The sequence below is a fragment of the Perognathus longimembris genome, chromosome 21, assembly GCF_023159225.1.
Source record: "Perognathus longimembris pacificus isolate PPM17 chromosome 21, ASM2315922v1, whole genome shotgun sequence".
Taxonomy (NCBI): domain Eukaryota; kingdom Metazoa; phylum Chordata; class Mammalia; order Rodentia; family Heteromyidae; genus Perognathus; species Perognathus longimembris.
In genome coordinates this window covers 18,079,405-18,096,608 of record NC_063181.1, presented here as the reverse complement: position 1 = coordinate 18,096,608, position 17,204 = coordinate 18,079,405, and positions in this window count along the sequence as shown.

Below are 17,204 nucleotides of genomic sequence, written 5' to 3'. Positions count from 1 at the left end.
GGTGAAATGTTTTGGTTGAAAAAGGAACTAAGTAGCAGTTTCAACTCATAGTTAATCATGGAACTCATTTTGTAAGGGAATGTTGATAATTAAAAGACAAATCTGATCCACAAGCATTACTTCAGATGATTAAAATGTTGGAATCGTAAGTTATTACGTTAAATTGAAAGCCCTTTCTGCAACTAAAGATTGTAAGTTTCTTTAAAATGGCCTAAATGAAGCACATAAAAATAGAAACAAATATTTCACCTGCTTATCAATACCAACATGAAGAAAGGTCATGGTTCTATCGATTAGGATCATCTTAATTAAACTTATTTATCACAAACAGGAAAGTAATTAAAATGCCACACACACAAACATGCATACATAATAATGATGGAAATTGTTTACTGAGTACAACTCCAAACACACAAGTAATGTGTCATGTGGTAATTCGGTCCACATATAATCATACACAAAGTCCCAGGCCTATTTTTGGTAATTTTAGGAGATTCTTTCCAAAAAAATTTGCACTGGATGGAATATCCTAAATGCTACAAGTATGCAACTTGCACTAATATTTTGCTTAATTATCACACATTGGTGACCTAAAATGACTCAAATCTCTCATATCCAAGCTTCTGCATTTTAAGAAACAAAGACAGGTTGCTTGAGGTACTTTGTTCAGAATTTTACCAGGCCAGAATCCAAGGGTTCACCCAATTGCAAGAGTTTTTATTCCAGCATTGGTAGTATTTTATCGTTGCTTGCTGTAAGTCAGGGTTTGTTCTTAGTTCATAAAGGATAACCTGAGGTCCTATTCATCTTACATGTTTTTGCATACTTCAGGAAAGTTCCAGAACCTTTTAGGGGATGATCTGAGTATACCAACTCCACCCAGATAATCTATGTTTTTGTAATTATCTCAAAGTCAACTGACTAGTGGCCTAATCAAGAGTGAAATCTCACCATAGCCACCAATTAAGATCACATTGAGGAAGAAGTTACACAAAGGTATGAATTCCAGGTGCCACAACCCAAACTGTTAGATTTGTGTCTCCTACAATGTACTGAGTATAAGTTATAAATGTTCTATAGAGAAACATCTGTCTTGACTCATCAGGCACCCCTGCTTCCTTCAAAAAAATTATTAACAATCTTTAATTGTATACCAGGTCTTTGGAAGGAGAATACTTATGATTATAGGAAGTATATGCAAGTGCTATTTCTTCATTTTTTATCTAAATATATTTCCAAAATTAAGTGTATACTATAGAAAGATGAATTTACAGGTCTTTCTCGAGCTTTTGGGAATAAGGTTTGAGCCAAACTTAGCATAAAAGAAACTCCATCCATTACAGTAGGATGAAGTATAGATGCAAAATGAGCAAGACCAAGTGTATCTAGAGGAAGTTCAACAGAACTTCTCCCCTCTCTATGGTAGTTTAAAATTCTTAAGTGGGCTCACAAAGGTTTGTCTCCTGTCAGAACCATCATATTACTTCCTGTCCTGTAGAATAATAATGATATTGTGAAAAGAACAAATAATTTCGCATCCTTCTTTTTTGGTCCTACCTAGGATACTACATTAGCGACTACTGCATCCAATGTCAAATAATCGAGATCAAGGCCAGACTCAGAACAATTTCAATTAAGTTTACAAATTAACCTTTGTCCCTGTCTCACATATTTTCCCTTAATTCACCCATAACAGAGAGAAAAATAAGTTTAGTAAGTCACAACATAGGGCTGTAGAATCTCTTACTTAAGTAGCCTTCTCTTTCCCACAACAGCTATAGTATTTTTCAAAAAAAAATAAAGACTTTTTGTTGACTATACCCTGAACACTCATATTGAAAAGAAGAAATATATTGAAAAGGAGGATTAATCATGCAGATTAAATTCGCTAAACAGATACTGCTTTGGCAGTACAAGAAATGTATCCAATGCCTAATGTATAAAACTGCAACCTCTCTGTAATTCAGTTTGATTATATATATATATATATATATATATATATATATATATATATATATATAAACTGCTTTGGTTACAAGATTATCTCATACTATCCAATGGAATTATAATGTAGAAGGGTAAACAGAGATAGTAATGTTAAAGGACTTGACTGGATATTACTGACCTAGTAAGGTTACATACCATGAAAAGTGGGTAGCTCCCCAAGCTCTTTCCAAGGAAGATCTTTGCCCCTGGACTTTCTAGACATGAACACATGCTGCCAAGTCTTTGATCTTATTTCAGCGAAACTGATGTCAGCCTTCTGATCCACAAAACGGCAAGATGACAAATTTATGTTTTATGCTATAACATTTGTGGTAATTAGCCACAGCAGTGGTAGAAAATTAACACAGTAGCTATTAATCCAGTGAATGAATTTCATTTCATGGCCCATCAGGACTGAAAATCAGAAGCATTATTAGGATGGAGAATAAGTCGTGTGTGATCTTGCTCAGGGACTGTGTTCAGTCTTCTCTCGTCTAGTCTGAAGGTATCCTCATTATCTAATTCTGTAGAATATAGCTCTCTGTTTTGTGTTTTTATTTTTCCTCAGGGCTTGATAAGCAGCACATACCTGTAGGGTTGTTAAGCTGAGTGCTTGCTATATGCAAAGACTGTGAGACAATAGGAAAACACTTTTGAGAGTAAGAGTTATGATTTTTCTGTATAGCCGAGGATGGATTTGAAATTGTCTCAAGTGTCCATGTACCCCATTAAAGTCAGGTACCACCATACCTATCTCTTAATGCCTTGTAATCTTTAAATAATCTAGAATATATAAGGCCATAAGAATTCCCTTACACTAAGCAGAACCATAGGAAGACATTTTTGGGATTACTGAAATATATACGTACATATATATATTTATACACATATACACACATTACTGTAATTTGTAGATCAATTGTCATAGAAATCTGCCCATCTTAAAGTAGAACTCAGGAGAGAAGGTAGCTCAGCCACAAATATATGCTGTGGTCTTGAGTCCTGTGATCTAGAAGAATGAATGATAAATTGAACAAAAGTCAGCAAACTTCCTGGAAATAGGAAGATGTTGAATCATTTAGGTGTTAGTGAGTTGGGAGACTTCATGAAGTCTGACATATGTCTGACCATGTGGTATCAGATGACTGTGTATTCACAGCATTTTAATCATACACTAATGATTGCCAGAACCATTATATCATGAATTGTGTGCACCTAGAAACAAACCAGCATAAGTTGAAAAGGGTGCATGCAGGATCAAGCTGAAGCCAGTCCGGATGGCCCAGCCACCACAAAGAGCCAGGCCTACTGGTGTCACTGCATCCATCTCCATGCACATTTGTGGCCTAGTGTGAGTCACTGTGAACACTTCATAGACAAAATGGAACAGAGGGAAGAAAGTAAAAAGAGAGGAAAAGGAGGAAGAGGAGGGGCTAGGGAAGGTAAAGTGAGGAGGAAAGGGATGAAGACGAGGTAAAGAAGGAGAAAGAAGAAGGAGGAGGAAGAGAGAAATAAGTTTTTTCAAAGAAAGTAACATTTTAGGACATACTAAGTACTATAAAAATGTATGGGAAACCAGCAGTATAAACACTGGAATTAGGAGCCTCCATTGGAAACAAATGAACCAAAAAAGTTAAGGTTAGAAAGATTAAAGCATGTTTAAGTAATTGAAAGAAGTATAAAATGGTAAATGAGTACCAGTATGTCAGTAAGTTTGACCAGGAGAGGTGACAAGAGAGCACATCTTGGTATCATTTAGGGAATGTGTATTGCACTGGAGCAACAGCGCCCCCATGGGGCAAAAATGGGCGTACCGGCATATACTGTACTGTAATATATTATGAGTCTATTCTAAAATACAATCAAGATACCTTAATAATTAATGCTAAAATGTTAATGACAATTCAAGCCTTCATGGAGGAGTAATCTTTTTGCTGGTGAAGATAGTTGCTATATGGTGACTGGTTCATCAGGATGGCAAGGACTGGAGTTTGGAGTGGATGTTGACCTTTGTGAAGAGGAAATAATGACAAAGTTCGCCTCACTTATGGAAGATTTCTCCATATCATGAAAAGATGTTGGATAAAATTTTATTATCAGTAGAACTTCATGTTTGGAGTCCATCATCTCAAACCCTGCTATCAATAACATTTGTGAATTATTCTAAATCATGCATTATTCCAAAATTGCTCCCAACATTTTATCTAGGAATTTCCTTCTTTCAGGGAGACATTTCATATCCTAGTCATACCTATGTACATTGCTGTTTTTACAGGGCAGTTTTGTCCTTTATCCCCTCCCTACAACCATGAGGGGCAGCAGCCATTTACCAAGAAATCCCAGGAAGTATTCCCATGTGCCTGTGCTTATAGCATTGGACTTTTGTTCTCTTCCCAAAACTCATGAACCCATCAGCAGCCCATCTTCATAGCCCAAACCTTCAATTACTATGATGAATTTGAGATTTATCTCACTTTGCAGTTCACCTACTACAACTTAATGAGTGATTACAGAAGACATCAGCAATAACAGTTTTTATTTGTCCCAGTGCCCCAAACCTCAATTTCTCTTGGGAATATTAAACATAGTAATTTATTTTACATTATATATTTTTATTTTAGGAAGCAAGATACTAGTAAAGGTATCTAAAGCTTTAGAGGAAATATCAATACATGTTTTAACCTGAGGATTAGGTATTCTTACATATATTACATATTATATATAAAGATTTATACATACATACCTAGGAAAGAAAGAAAACCTTTCTAAATTCCATCATTTTCTTCTTCATGATAGGATAATATTAGCCAGCCAAACATGCATTCCTTATGGAATTATATTGTATAATGTATGGACAATTTTAATCCAGGTGCTGATATGTAGTAAAAACATCATGATGTCTGCTCTGGTTTTTACACCTGATCTCGTATATGGTAAAAAAAACAAAATTACAATACCTCCCATCATAAAATAAATGTTATGGCTGGGAATATGATGTAGTGGTAGAGTGCTTGCCTTGCATGCGTGAAGCCCTGGGTTCAACCTCAGCACCACATAAACAGAAAAAGCTGGAAGTGGCACGTGGCAAAAAGAAGCCAGGGACAATGCTTAGTCCCTGAATCCAAGCCCCAGAACTGGCAAAAAATAAATAAAACAATTGTTCTCTCTACATATCTAGGTGAGTATGTCTTGGAATAATTCATTAAAAAAATGAATTTCTTAGATTTATTTTCCAGATATCCTGGAGCATAAAATCGTAAGTCACTAGTGGATTCTAACTGTTAGGACTCATAGTGATTTTTATTTTTTATTAATAATTACTTAATTATTGCCAAAGTGATATACAGAGGGGTTACAGTTACATACGTTAGGCCATGAGTACATTTCTTGTACCTTTTGTTACCTCCTTCCTTGGCATATGCCGTGAAGATCCATGCATGCAGAGTACTTAAAAAAACATGGGAACACATACTGTTAGCTCATCAGAATATCACAGACTGACTTCATAGTTTAAAAGGCATAGTTCTGGGAATTAGAATTCTAAACTAAAAACAATAGCCTATTCCATTCCTGGAATCGATAAGATGGATCTATTCCATATTTACTTTGGAAGTCTGTTTCTAAGCTAAGACCCTTTCTCACATATACAGTTAAAAGATTTAGAAGTTCGCAGTATCGCTTCTCGGCCTTTTGGCTAAGATCAAGTGTAGAAGTTCGCAGTAAGCTCCAGAATTCCTTTGATTAAAAGAGGAGACTGCAAGGGCAATGCCAGCATTAATGCAGCCAAGGGTGACGCTGAACTGCTATAAATGTCACTTCATGCTAAGATAGAGTTAAGACACTAAAGTAAGGTGTTTAATGTGCTTTCCATAGACAGACAAATCATGTCACATATGAGAACATTTGGAAATGTAAGAGGATAATATTTTCCATGATTTTATTTCTATATTAAGCCTTTGGGAATTTACCTTTAAACTCAAGGACCTTGGGAAATCTATATTCTTCTCTATTCTTACATAAAAGAAAGATGTAACTAGTTGTTTTAGATTTTTTGTAGTCTCTCATATGCAGAAAATCTGTAGAGGTAGTGTGTGTGTGTGTGTGTGTGTGTGTGTGTGTGTGTGTGTGTGTGTAAGAGACAGAGAGAGTGAGAGAATGGTATGATGGCTTCCATATCAAAGTGGCAAGTTTGAATTGTAATCTGTGGAAGGAAACAATTTCAGCACAAAAAAGATAAAAAACAACAATCCAACGTAAAACTTCTCAGGAAGTGCATGTTCCAATTTATTTTTCAGGAAATACAACCTGCTTCAATTACTTAATATCTCTGAAGTCGTCCCTGGAAAGGTCCTATTTAATACTCCTCCCCCTATTTAATTGTTTCCATGGTTACTATATGATTTTTTTCCTCACTTTTTATTTTATATTTTGCTTACAATCATCCCAGTTATTGCTTCCTGAAAATGTCAGCTAGGCTACCAAGACCTACAAGACTCATAACTGCATGTGCAGCTGCAGCACATTCAAATGCCTGTCCCTGGGGCTGACCTTGCTGCTAATGTCTGTATCAATTATTGTTGACTACCAATGGTGAGGACCCCACACAGACCAGACCAGGCATGCTGCCAGCTTCGCGAGGCTTGTCTCCATAAATCAACACAAATGTCCCTAGTCTGTGTTTCCAAATTTTCACTATCCCATATTATATAAAAACACCTCTCTCAGAAAGGGAATAAACATGAATCATAAATACTATATTGTATGAAGTCTTGTTGCTGTAACATTTATTGTCCTTTCTTATCTAAATTCACATATTATTTGAGCATGTATCTTGTGATGGGTGTTTTCTAGCCAATGAAGGTATAACAACAACAAAAAAGACAATGAAACATTTCATTTAGGAAAATGTACCCACCTCATGAAACTTAGAGGTGAGCCAAAAAAATAAGTACATAGAAGGAAGAATATTCTAGAAAGTAAAAGTACGAAGCTGTTCTCCATAGGAAGCTCTGGGAAGCCTTTTCTGAAGGAGTGGTTAAGCTATGATATAAAAGACAACAGGAGTTAGCCAGAGTTGAACATTATCATTGAAGGAAAGAACAAATATGAAAATTTTAGGCAAAAGATAGCTAAGCATTGTGAAGAACTGAAAAGATTTTATTACTTGGTTTCTATGACTTGATATGCCTTTACCATAAAGTTTTCCTCAGTGTTTATTTATTCAGCTACCCAGATGTCATTGACTTCCAGAAATGCCTCAAACCTGCCTAAATCCTAAAATGAAGATAGTTTAGGCTCAAGTAATGTTCTTCATAATGATTAAAATATTTAGTCATGTAAAACAGGAAAAGAATAAAAACAAAGAAAATGCCTAAAGCTACAAATAAACCAAAACTCAAATCCCAGCCCTCAAGTCAGATTCTTAAACTAGATTAAAGTAGAAACAATAACTTTCAGTGCACAGCCAAGTGCACAGGCGACTAGGGGAATATATCACCACCACCGCCTCCTAATAACAAGTAGAAAGCTGAACAAACAGAAGCAACAATTCTTCAAACCACAAGAGTGAAGGCACAACAGAAGTGAGCTCCCAGGGCAAATCAGTGCACTCCCAAACTGAATAGACAAAGAGATGAATACACACTTTAAGACTGGAGAGACGGCTGGCTAGATGAACACAAGCCATCAGGACCTACTGGGGAAGAGATTTGTGAATAAAAATTACCATTGGAATAAGAGCCAGAATTGAAAAACCTAAGGGAAATTGAAACATGGTTGAGAGCTCAGTGTGTGCAGTTTGGAGAACTCTCAGTAATTGAACAAACCACCCTGGCTCTCTCTTTCATGATTTGTCACTATTGGAGATCTACTGAGTTTGTATAGTGAATACTGGAGAAAAATGTCTCTCCTTCCTTTCTTCTTTCCCCTTACCGTCCTCCTCCCTCCTCTCTTGTTCCCACCTGATGTTCTGCTTCATGAACGGCAGACACAAGTGACTGTGGGCAGAACCAGGCCCTAAATAAATCCTTTCTCTTTCATTTTGGTGGGTATTTTATCACAGTGATGGAAAGCTAACATATCCTGTGACCATGCTGAAGGACAGTGGTCAACCCCAGCTAATTCTAGCATTCACTATGGAGGATGAAAGAAAAGCACTCCCTGTAATATCTCTTTAGTCACCTTGTCCAGAGAAGGAATTTAAACTGAGAAACACTTGTGACATACCCTATCCTGAACTTTTATAAAGAACAGAAAAATCTAGTAGCCAGAACAAGAAGGGTCAAAAGTAAGACATGATCCAAATTCAAATTTATAGCCAAAAAAATAGTAATCAAGTTAATGTGATATTGGCAAAAATAATAGACAAATTGTCAATGCAACAGAACCCAGCAGAATACCCAATGATCAGTGACTCTTTGACAAATGAGCAAAAAACCCCACAATTATACTAGTAATGTTTGTGGTGGATATTTCAGGAGTCACATGATGTTGTTCTGAGGTATTTGTAAGAGTGATCTAAAGATTTCCATGTAATTTGATGAACTGAATGGGGATAATTCCCCTGCAGTCAGAGAAGACATAGTTCAATTACCTAAGGGCATGGATATGACAAAAATGCAGTGTCTTTTCTGTCTTCTAGACATAGAATGCTCACTTGTGCTATCCATTTGTCACTGGACCTTGGAATCCAAGGCTCTTCAACCATCAGATATCTGCTTTTGGACTTCTTAGCAATCATGGACCACAACTCCTGGTAAATCTCTTATCTATCTATCTATCTATCTATCTATCTATCTATCTATCTATCTATCTACCTACCTGTCTACCTATCATCTATCTATCCATCCATCCTCCTGTTTGTCTATAAGCTAAAGTTTTACTTCTCTTAAGAATCCTGACTAATATCATGTTAGAACAAATGTGCAGTCATATGCAAGAAAATAAAAGACACAATCTTCATAAAAATTAACCTAAAAGAGATCACAGACTTCAGTGCCAAATTATAAAATTTCTAAAACGCAACACTGGAGGTAATCTAAACAATCTCAGGCCTAGTGGTACCTTAGATATATGAAAGAAGAAATTGACAAGTAAAATTCATTAATGCTAAAGGATTCTGGTCTACGAAAGTCACCGTGAAGAGAATAAAAGACAAGACATGGACTGAGAGAAATTATTTGGCAAATACTCACATTATAAAGTACTAGTAGCAAAGACATGGCTTATAAATCTGAAGAATTAGAAATTAAACTACCCAATTTAGAAGTAAATCCTTTTTATGGATACCTCATCAAAGAAGATATATGGATAGCAAGTAAGAATATGAAAAGAAGTCCAAACTATGTGATCAGGGTAGCCAATGAAAGTAACACTAATGCAGCATGACCTACCTGTAAGAACAGACAAAATCCAGAGGCCTGACATTAACAGATAGAGGCAAAGAGTGAGACAAGGGTTGTTGTGGGTGTGGATGAGAAATTGTAGAGTGACTTTGGAAGATAGTTTGGTAGTTTCTGCATAAAATGACCAAATAGGCAAATTCATAGAGACAAAAAGTGGTTTAGTGCTCTCAAGAGACTGGAAACAAGAAAAAATTAGAAAGGTAAAATTTTGTGGACAGAGTTTATATTTGCAAGAATTAAAGATAAAACTAGATGCTAGTAAGGGTTGTGAAATTAAACAAATACAATTAAAAACTGAATTATGTAATTTCAATGTATATTACCGTTCAAATTTGTTTTAAGGTAATTATAATAAAGTATAAATAAGATCGTCATTAAGTTATTGGATTTATTATTCAGTGGATAAATTAAATGTCAATAGAGTTACATCATCAATAAGTGAACCATGCACATATAAAGAATATTTCATAGTACTACAAAATATTGTAAAATTTATTTTGTCAAGCTTTCTGTAATAGGTTGAAATAAAGTGAAATTGACTATACTAAACAAACAAATAAATAAATAAATAATGATGGAAGTTCCAAGAAAACTCCAGAGAATTAAAAGAGGAACTGCAAGGTAAATGAAATAAGAATATGAAGCAGATTAAAAATTTTATTTTGTAGATAACTGCCTAAAGCTTAATTACAATAACAACTTTTTCCACGGTAAGAAGAAATCAGATGCTAAGACAAAAAGTTGAGTTCTGCCTTGTGCAGCCCATGTCACAAATGTTTTTACTAGTGTTGACGTTTACTTAAATATTCTGATACCTCAGCAAATGAATATCTCTCTTATATTAATTAATAGTTTAAGGACACAAAAAATCTACAAAGTATTAAAAAATTATTCTCTTAAAATATTTATTCTTAGCCATGCACTAGTAATTTAGATGGTTACTATCTAGGGATCGTGGATTGAAGTCCCCAGCATCAGCCTGTGAGATTCATATCACTGATTAAACTGCCCCCTCAAAGCTGGGGATGGGAGGGGAGGGTGGAGTTATGCTTCAAGTGGTAAAGGACTAGCTCTGGGAGAAAAAAAAAGATCAAGAGCATTGCATAGGTCATGAGTTCAAGTCTCAGGACAGTATAGAAAATATGTTTTAGTTTTAATATTATTTTGGTATAGAAAGAGAATATGTATGCATTCACATGTATATATTAGTCTACTTATTATAACTTCAAAAACATTCAGAAAATGACTAATTAAAATTCTCTGTAAACAAACAAAATATTACCCTTTGAAACCACACATATGGAGTGGTTATTGTGTATCATTGGGCTTTGCATGCATAGAATCACAGCCCTAGTGCATGTGTTTGAGCTCCTAATTCAGACACATATGTCCCAGTAATATTTGTCTATTAGGAAAAGTATTCTTTGCCAAAAACAGGCTGAATTATTATGTAATCCATTTATCAATGCTGTCATTATTTCATGAAGGCAAATCAATCTTCCTGGAAAAAAATCTAATTTCACCAAAAAGATACCTTATCCATCATTAATTCAAATACTTATTTTACATATTCACGTACTCTAAATATTTACTCTCTATTCTTTATGAAGCACCCTATTAAATTTCAGTGCTGTGATACAGACCCATACAAGATATTGATCTTTCAAGTTGGTTTTTAATCGAGTGGAAAAGAATAGATTGTAAAATACAGTTCCGTTGTATGCACCCATAGAACATCCATAGAACATCCCTACATTTGGTGTTATGAGAATTTAGTGAATTATTATATTCATGCATAATTTTGTGCTTACACTTGTCTGGAACTGTACTGATTTTACTTTTTTTTTGGGGGGGGGGAGGTCAGTTGTAGGGTATGATCTCAGGATTTGGACATTGTTCCTGAGCTCTTTGGCTTAAAACTAGTCCTATACCACTTAGCGCCATAGTTCCTGATTTTATTTTTGTATGCACGATAGGTAAGGGAGTTTTATTATACTTGAATTCTTAAACTGTTACTACATCAGTGTTTATCACATATTTGTTGTATGAAAAGATAATTTTAACTTCTAGAGAAACATTTTTCAGCATCTTCACCTAACTTCCCACCAGAGGGGAGAGGATGGGGGGAAGGGAAGAACATAGGAAAATTCCATTAGAAGGTAGTAAATAAGAATTATTATCAACAGGAAAGTTACTACAATCTGATTGTAGAAAATATTTTACAATTGAGAGCAAATAAAAAATAATTTATTGTACCTAAAAGCAAATATATTGAAAATATACATCCAATTCCAAAAGGTAGCACAAGTAATATAATAGAAGAATTTAATGCAAAAAGAAATATATTTTAAGATAAGCATTTACAGCATCTACATGTCTTAATATTATCTGTATGTCTTAATTTACTATTATAAAGGTAAATAGCCACATTTCAAGGCTAATTCAAATTTGAAATATGTGTGTGTGCATATGTTTGTATACATACATATTTGGAATACATACAGATAAAACATATAATATATTTACAGAGATATATACACAATGCTTATATTTATTATAAATATGTCACTCCAGTAAACTTTCTCTAATTTGAATATTGTATCAAATGCTAGCCAAGATTTTTAAATAATCATAATGTTTCATTTATTAAATTTGTTGGTAAGAGATTATGTGTCACATATCTTGTATTGAAAGAAACTTGCTCGCTGAGTACAAGTCATACTTGATTGTATTTTCTTCTTTTGATGAATTGTTGAGTTCTTTTGTCTATAATTTTCTTAGATTTTTTTTTTTGGAATACCCAACAAAAAGCTTATAATAACTCTTTTCTTAATTTGACTTAAACTTATAAAAGAGTCATCACTATAATAATTTTTTCTTTATCAAATTAAAATATTTATTCATATATTCCTTTAGATAATGCTTAAGCCTCTAACATATTTCTTTTATGGAAGTCCTAATTTTGAATACTGTTTTTTATTCATCTGCTGTGTTAAGGGTCTGTTTGGTTGGCTATTTTCCTATCATAACTTTTTTTTTTTTTGCAATCTTGGGGCTTGAACTCAGGGCCTGAGCACTGTCCCTGGATTTATTGTGCTCAAGGCTAGCACTCTACCACTTGAACCACAGTGCCATTTCTGCCTTTTTTCCCCTGTGGTACAGAGGAATTGAACTCAGGGCTTCATGTATTCTAGCCAAACGCTCTAGAACTAGGCAAAATTTCCAGCCCATCCTTTCATAATTTATACTTCTCTGCTATGTGATATTTTTTTCTTTTCTAGTAAATCCTCTCTAGCTACATGGGATTAATATCCAACTATTAAAATAATGTATACAGTGTTGAGAATGAACCATACAACTTGATGAATGGAAGGAAGGGAAACACTAGGAGAAAACAAGGTAAGAGGTGATATTGTTTAAAAAGAAATGCTCTGACTTGTGTTACCTGGCTTATGCGACTGTGACCCCTCTGTACATCACCTTTAGAACAACAATAAAAAATACTGTCATTTACCTGCTGAAGTATCTATTAAGAAAGTTGTGTTATTTTAATTTCAGAAAGGATGTGTTATCGAGAACACTTGAGTTTCCCTAAGAGTTCTTGTTTTTTGATCAAATGATATTTTTGTCTCCAACAACACATCTATTTTGCTAGCATGGGATCTGTTTGTCCTGACCCATCTTCCTCTCTCTTGCTGTTTGTTTTATTGCCCTTAGATCTGTTGGAAAAAGTAAACAAACTAAACAAATGGGGGCCTTCTGCTTAGTCACTACAAGTCTGAGTTAGGGTGCAGGAGTAGGTGTGGTGCCAATCCCCTGCTGAGAGCCAAGACAAAGTTTTTTGGGTTTTATTGGTTTTGTTTTCTGTTCCTAGGTCTCTACACATACTCTCAAGCTCAAGGACAAAGGACTTGATCCAGGTTCTGCCTTAAGCCCTGTAGTTCGCTCATCAAAATTTCCTTCAGACCCGATTTCCTATTCAAACCTATTTCCAGATGTGGATTTGATTCCAAACGGAAAGTTATTTAATTGGGAAACTATAAATTAAAGAATGGGAAAAAAGAGAGTAGAGAACTGAACAAATTCATTTTTACAGTAAAAAGTACCATAAGTTGGGTGGCTTAAACAACAGAAACTTAGCTATCTTAATTCTGGATGTTAAATATCCCCCATCAAAGGTTTCTTCTGAGGGAATTACCTGTTGGTATCATGACCATGACTTTGTCTCCTGGGAGACTTGAAGCCCTTATTACCTCCTCCTTGTTTTGCTAAATTTGGTGTATTTTCCATTTTTTAAATAGCACTGCCAATATATGAGACCATGTATTGGATTCTCTGAATTTCTAAGTAATCACAACAAATTTTACTTTGCAGCAAAAATCTACATTCTTCATTTGGATGACCCTGACTAGTAAAGTAACTCCATTCTTTGCTGTGTCACTGGTGTGTTGATGTCAGGCTAGTTGGTTAGACAGCTAGATATGGTTTCTAGCTCTGTAGGAATCTCACTGTAGCCCTAGTTGAGATCTTCCATGAAACCAGGACTCTATTACCTTGAAGGGCCAAAGTTGATAAAGTAGGGAAGAACAAATTTCCCAAATCAACAAGAGTGAAGAAGAAAATGACTACTTGTTTTCAAGTTGCCAAAGCTCCACAAACTGGGGTACTAAAAAACAAAACAAAAACAAATGAACAAACAAAACCCTGGAGTTTATTTTCCCAATTCTAGAGAAGCCAAGCTCAAACTCAAGGTTTCAGTAGGTTTGGTTATTTTTTCATAATTCTCATTTGTTTTCTAACTAGTAACCTCAGTATAGAATGTGTGTGTGGGGGGGGTGGGGGTGGATTCTAGCGTTGCTTGTGAGAGTTTTCTCTTTACTCTTATTAGGTTCCACTGTGTAATATTTTGGACAAAAGTCCTTTATTTCATTTACTTCCATTATTTTGAGATGCAATTTGCCTGCCTTAATGGCATAAGGGCCATGACCAATGAGTTTACAGTTACAATTAATATACTCAGTATCATATTCAGAGTAAACAATTGACCTAAATATAACTATTAATAGCTGAATTATGTCCCTCTGAAGGAGCCATCTTAGAGCCCTGGCCTCCAGTGTCTCAGAATATGAATGCATTTGAAGACAGAGGTAATCAAGTTAAAATATAATTTGAATAGACTACAAAACCAATCTCACAAGTGGAATGAGCTATTCAATAGAACTTTTCCTACTTTCTTAGCTCCAAAATAGTGCCTCACAATTTAATTTCTTTCCTTTAATTATAAATCTATTTGTAACTTTTAAATACATAAGTAATATATTTATACTTTAAATTTGTGTGGTGAAGTATTTCCACTTTTGTCTTTAATGGACTTATCAGATATTTTTCTTGATTTTTGAAGAAATAGACTGGATTCAAATTATTTAATTATATATTATCTTTCAAACTTCAGTAAAAGGTGCTCTTTATTTGCTTTCCTATGTTATTTCATTTTTTCTTGCTCATTATTTTGAAAGCTATGTCAAATTTACAATCCACTCAAATTCAGCTTTTATTATTATTTTCCATTTTATTAGTTATTTAAGATCTTAAGTTTATTTCCTCTGCCTTATATTTATGAGATTTAGTTACTGATGCTAACATCTTAAGTTTTATGTGTGTCATTAACATTTGGATTTATTCTATAATCATCTAAGGCTTTCTGTTTGTAATTAATGACAATTATAACCACATTTAATGTATATTATTTTGTCCTAATTATGAATACTGTTGAACAATATGTAATTTATCCCTATATCTATAGTCAATTTCAGTTATAATTGTACTCTCTAAGATAATAGAACTTCTTTAAATGAGTTGAAATTTATTTGCAGCTCATAATTGGTTCAGCTTTTGTAAAGATCCAAACAGGTTTTAAAAGTGCATATTACAAAATTAGAGAATAACTTCATGTATAACTTCATTGAATAAAATTTATCACATATATTTTTCAAAAAACATATACCAACTGATTTATGAGTTTGCCCTAAAAGTTTGGCATAATACATTAAAATGTTTCACTACAGAGATTTATTGATTTGCTTAGCATATTTTAAGGTTATATTATTACATGCATACAAATTTGAAAATGTTTCTAGTGAAACTTGACTCCTTGATTGTGACTCCTATTACTATAACTACATCAATTCTTTGTTGTTTGGGTGGGAACATGGCTTAGTGGTAGAGTGGTTGCCTCGCATACATGAAGCCCTGGGTTTGATTCCTCAGCACCACATATATAGAAAAAGCCAGAAGTGGTGCTGTGGCCTAAGTGGTAGAATGCTAGCCTTGACCAAAAGGAAGCCAGGGACAGTACTCAGACTTTGAGTTCAAACTCCTCCAAGAGTAGAAAAAAAAAAATTCTTCGTTGTTGTATTTGCCTGATATACTTTTTTTCCCCACACTTCCCTTGCCACATATCCTTTAGTTATGGTTGACTGTTACAAACTGTTTGTGACTATTATTCTTCATTTTTATCTTTCAAAGTATTCTGTCTTTCCTCCAAACTGGCTTTTGAGACCTTAACTTTGGTATGAAACTATCCAGTGTGCTGTAATATTCTGCAAGTCAGTATTTTGTAGAGTTGTGAATTAAGTCTTCTTAATTAGTTTTAACAGATGTGTTACTTTTTCTTTAAAGGATATAAAGTAATAAAAATCATAGTAAAGATAATACTTTGCTCATAAATAAGGTAAACTCATACTGAATTTTTATTATTAAAATTTTATTATGCATGAGTTTAAAAACACTTGGGCTGCTATCCCAAGGATCATCTGTGCTGAATGAGCTTTCAGAAAATTGATTCTGGGGCTCACACCTGTAATCCTAGCTATTTGGGAGGCTGAGATCTGAGAATCAAGGTTCAAAGCCAGCCTAGACAGGAAAGTCCATGATACTCCTACATCCAATTACTCCCAATTAACCATCCAATTACCATCCAATTAACCATCCAACTAACCACAAAAAAAAAGCCAGAAATAAAGCTGTGGCTTAAGTAGTAGAGTGCTAGCCTTGAACAAGAAAGCCCAGACTTTAAGTCCAAGCCCCAAGGAAGAGCACACACATACAAACACATAATAACTAACTAAATATATACATTTATTGAACACCTACATTAATTAAAGATTCATGGAACAACTACATTAATTAAAAGATTCATTGAACAACTGAATTAATTTAAATAGGTCTGATTCTCCTGAAGGTGCAAATAGTTCTGGGCAGAACTGTTATTATTCTTTAGGAATCTCAGGGAATTTTGTGATTTACATAGGAAAAACAAGTATTTTGATCAAAGTATAATATATACACATCTGATATACCATGGTTAAATCCCTTCGACCAATTACTACACGCTAATAAAATGATGCCAAGAATGTGAAAAAGGCTTTGTTGAGGGGAAAGAGCTAAGGAAAATGGTGAATAAAATGAATAGAGTCAAAGTAGCTTTTTGGCCTATATGAAAATACAACAATGAAGCCTGATGAAATTGTTTTAAGAAAGGAGCCATAGGGTAAAGGATAATGATAGAGGGGTGATGTTGACTGCTACACATTGTATGTGTGCCTGGAAATATCATAATGAAAACTCCCTTGTACAACTAATTTATGCAAATAAATAAATATATTAATAAAGTTTGAAAATATAGATGTGAAGAAAATGTCATAAAAGGAACACACAGAAATAAACTCACAAAACCCTATTCTCAATGAATGCATACTGCTATGTACTAAATAGGTGAGTAGACAAGAAAATGTTTACTGTGTCCTCACTTAAGAG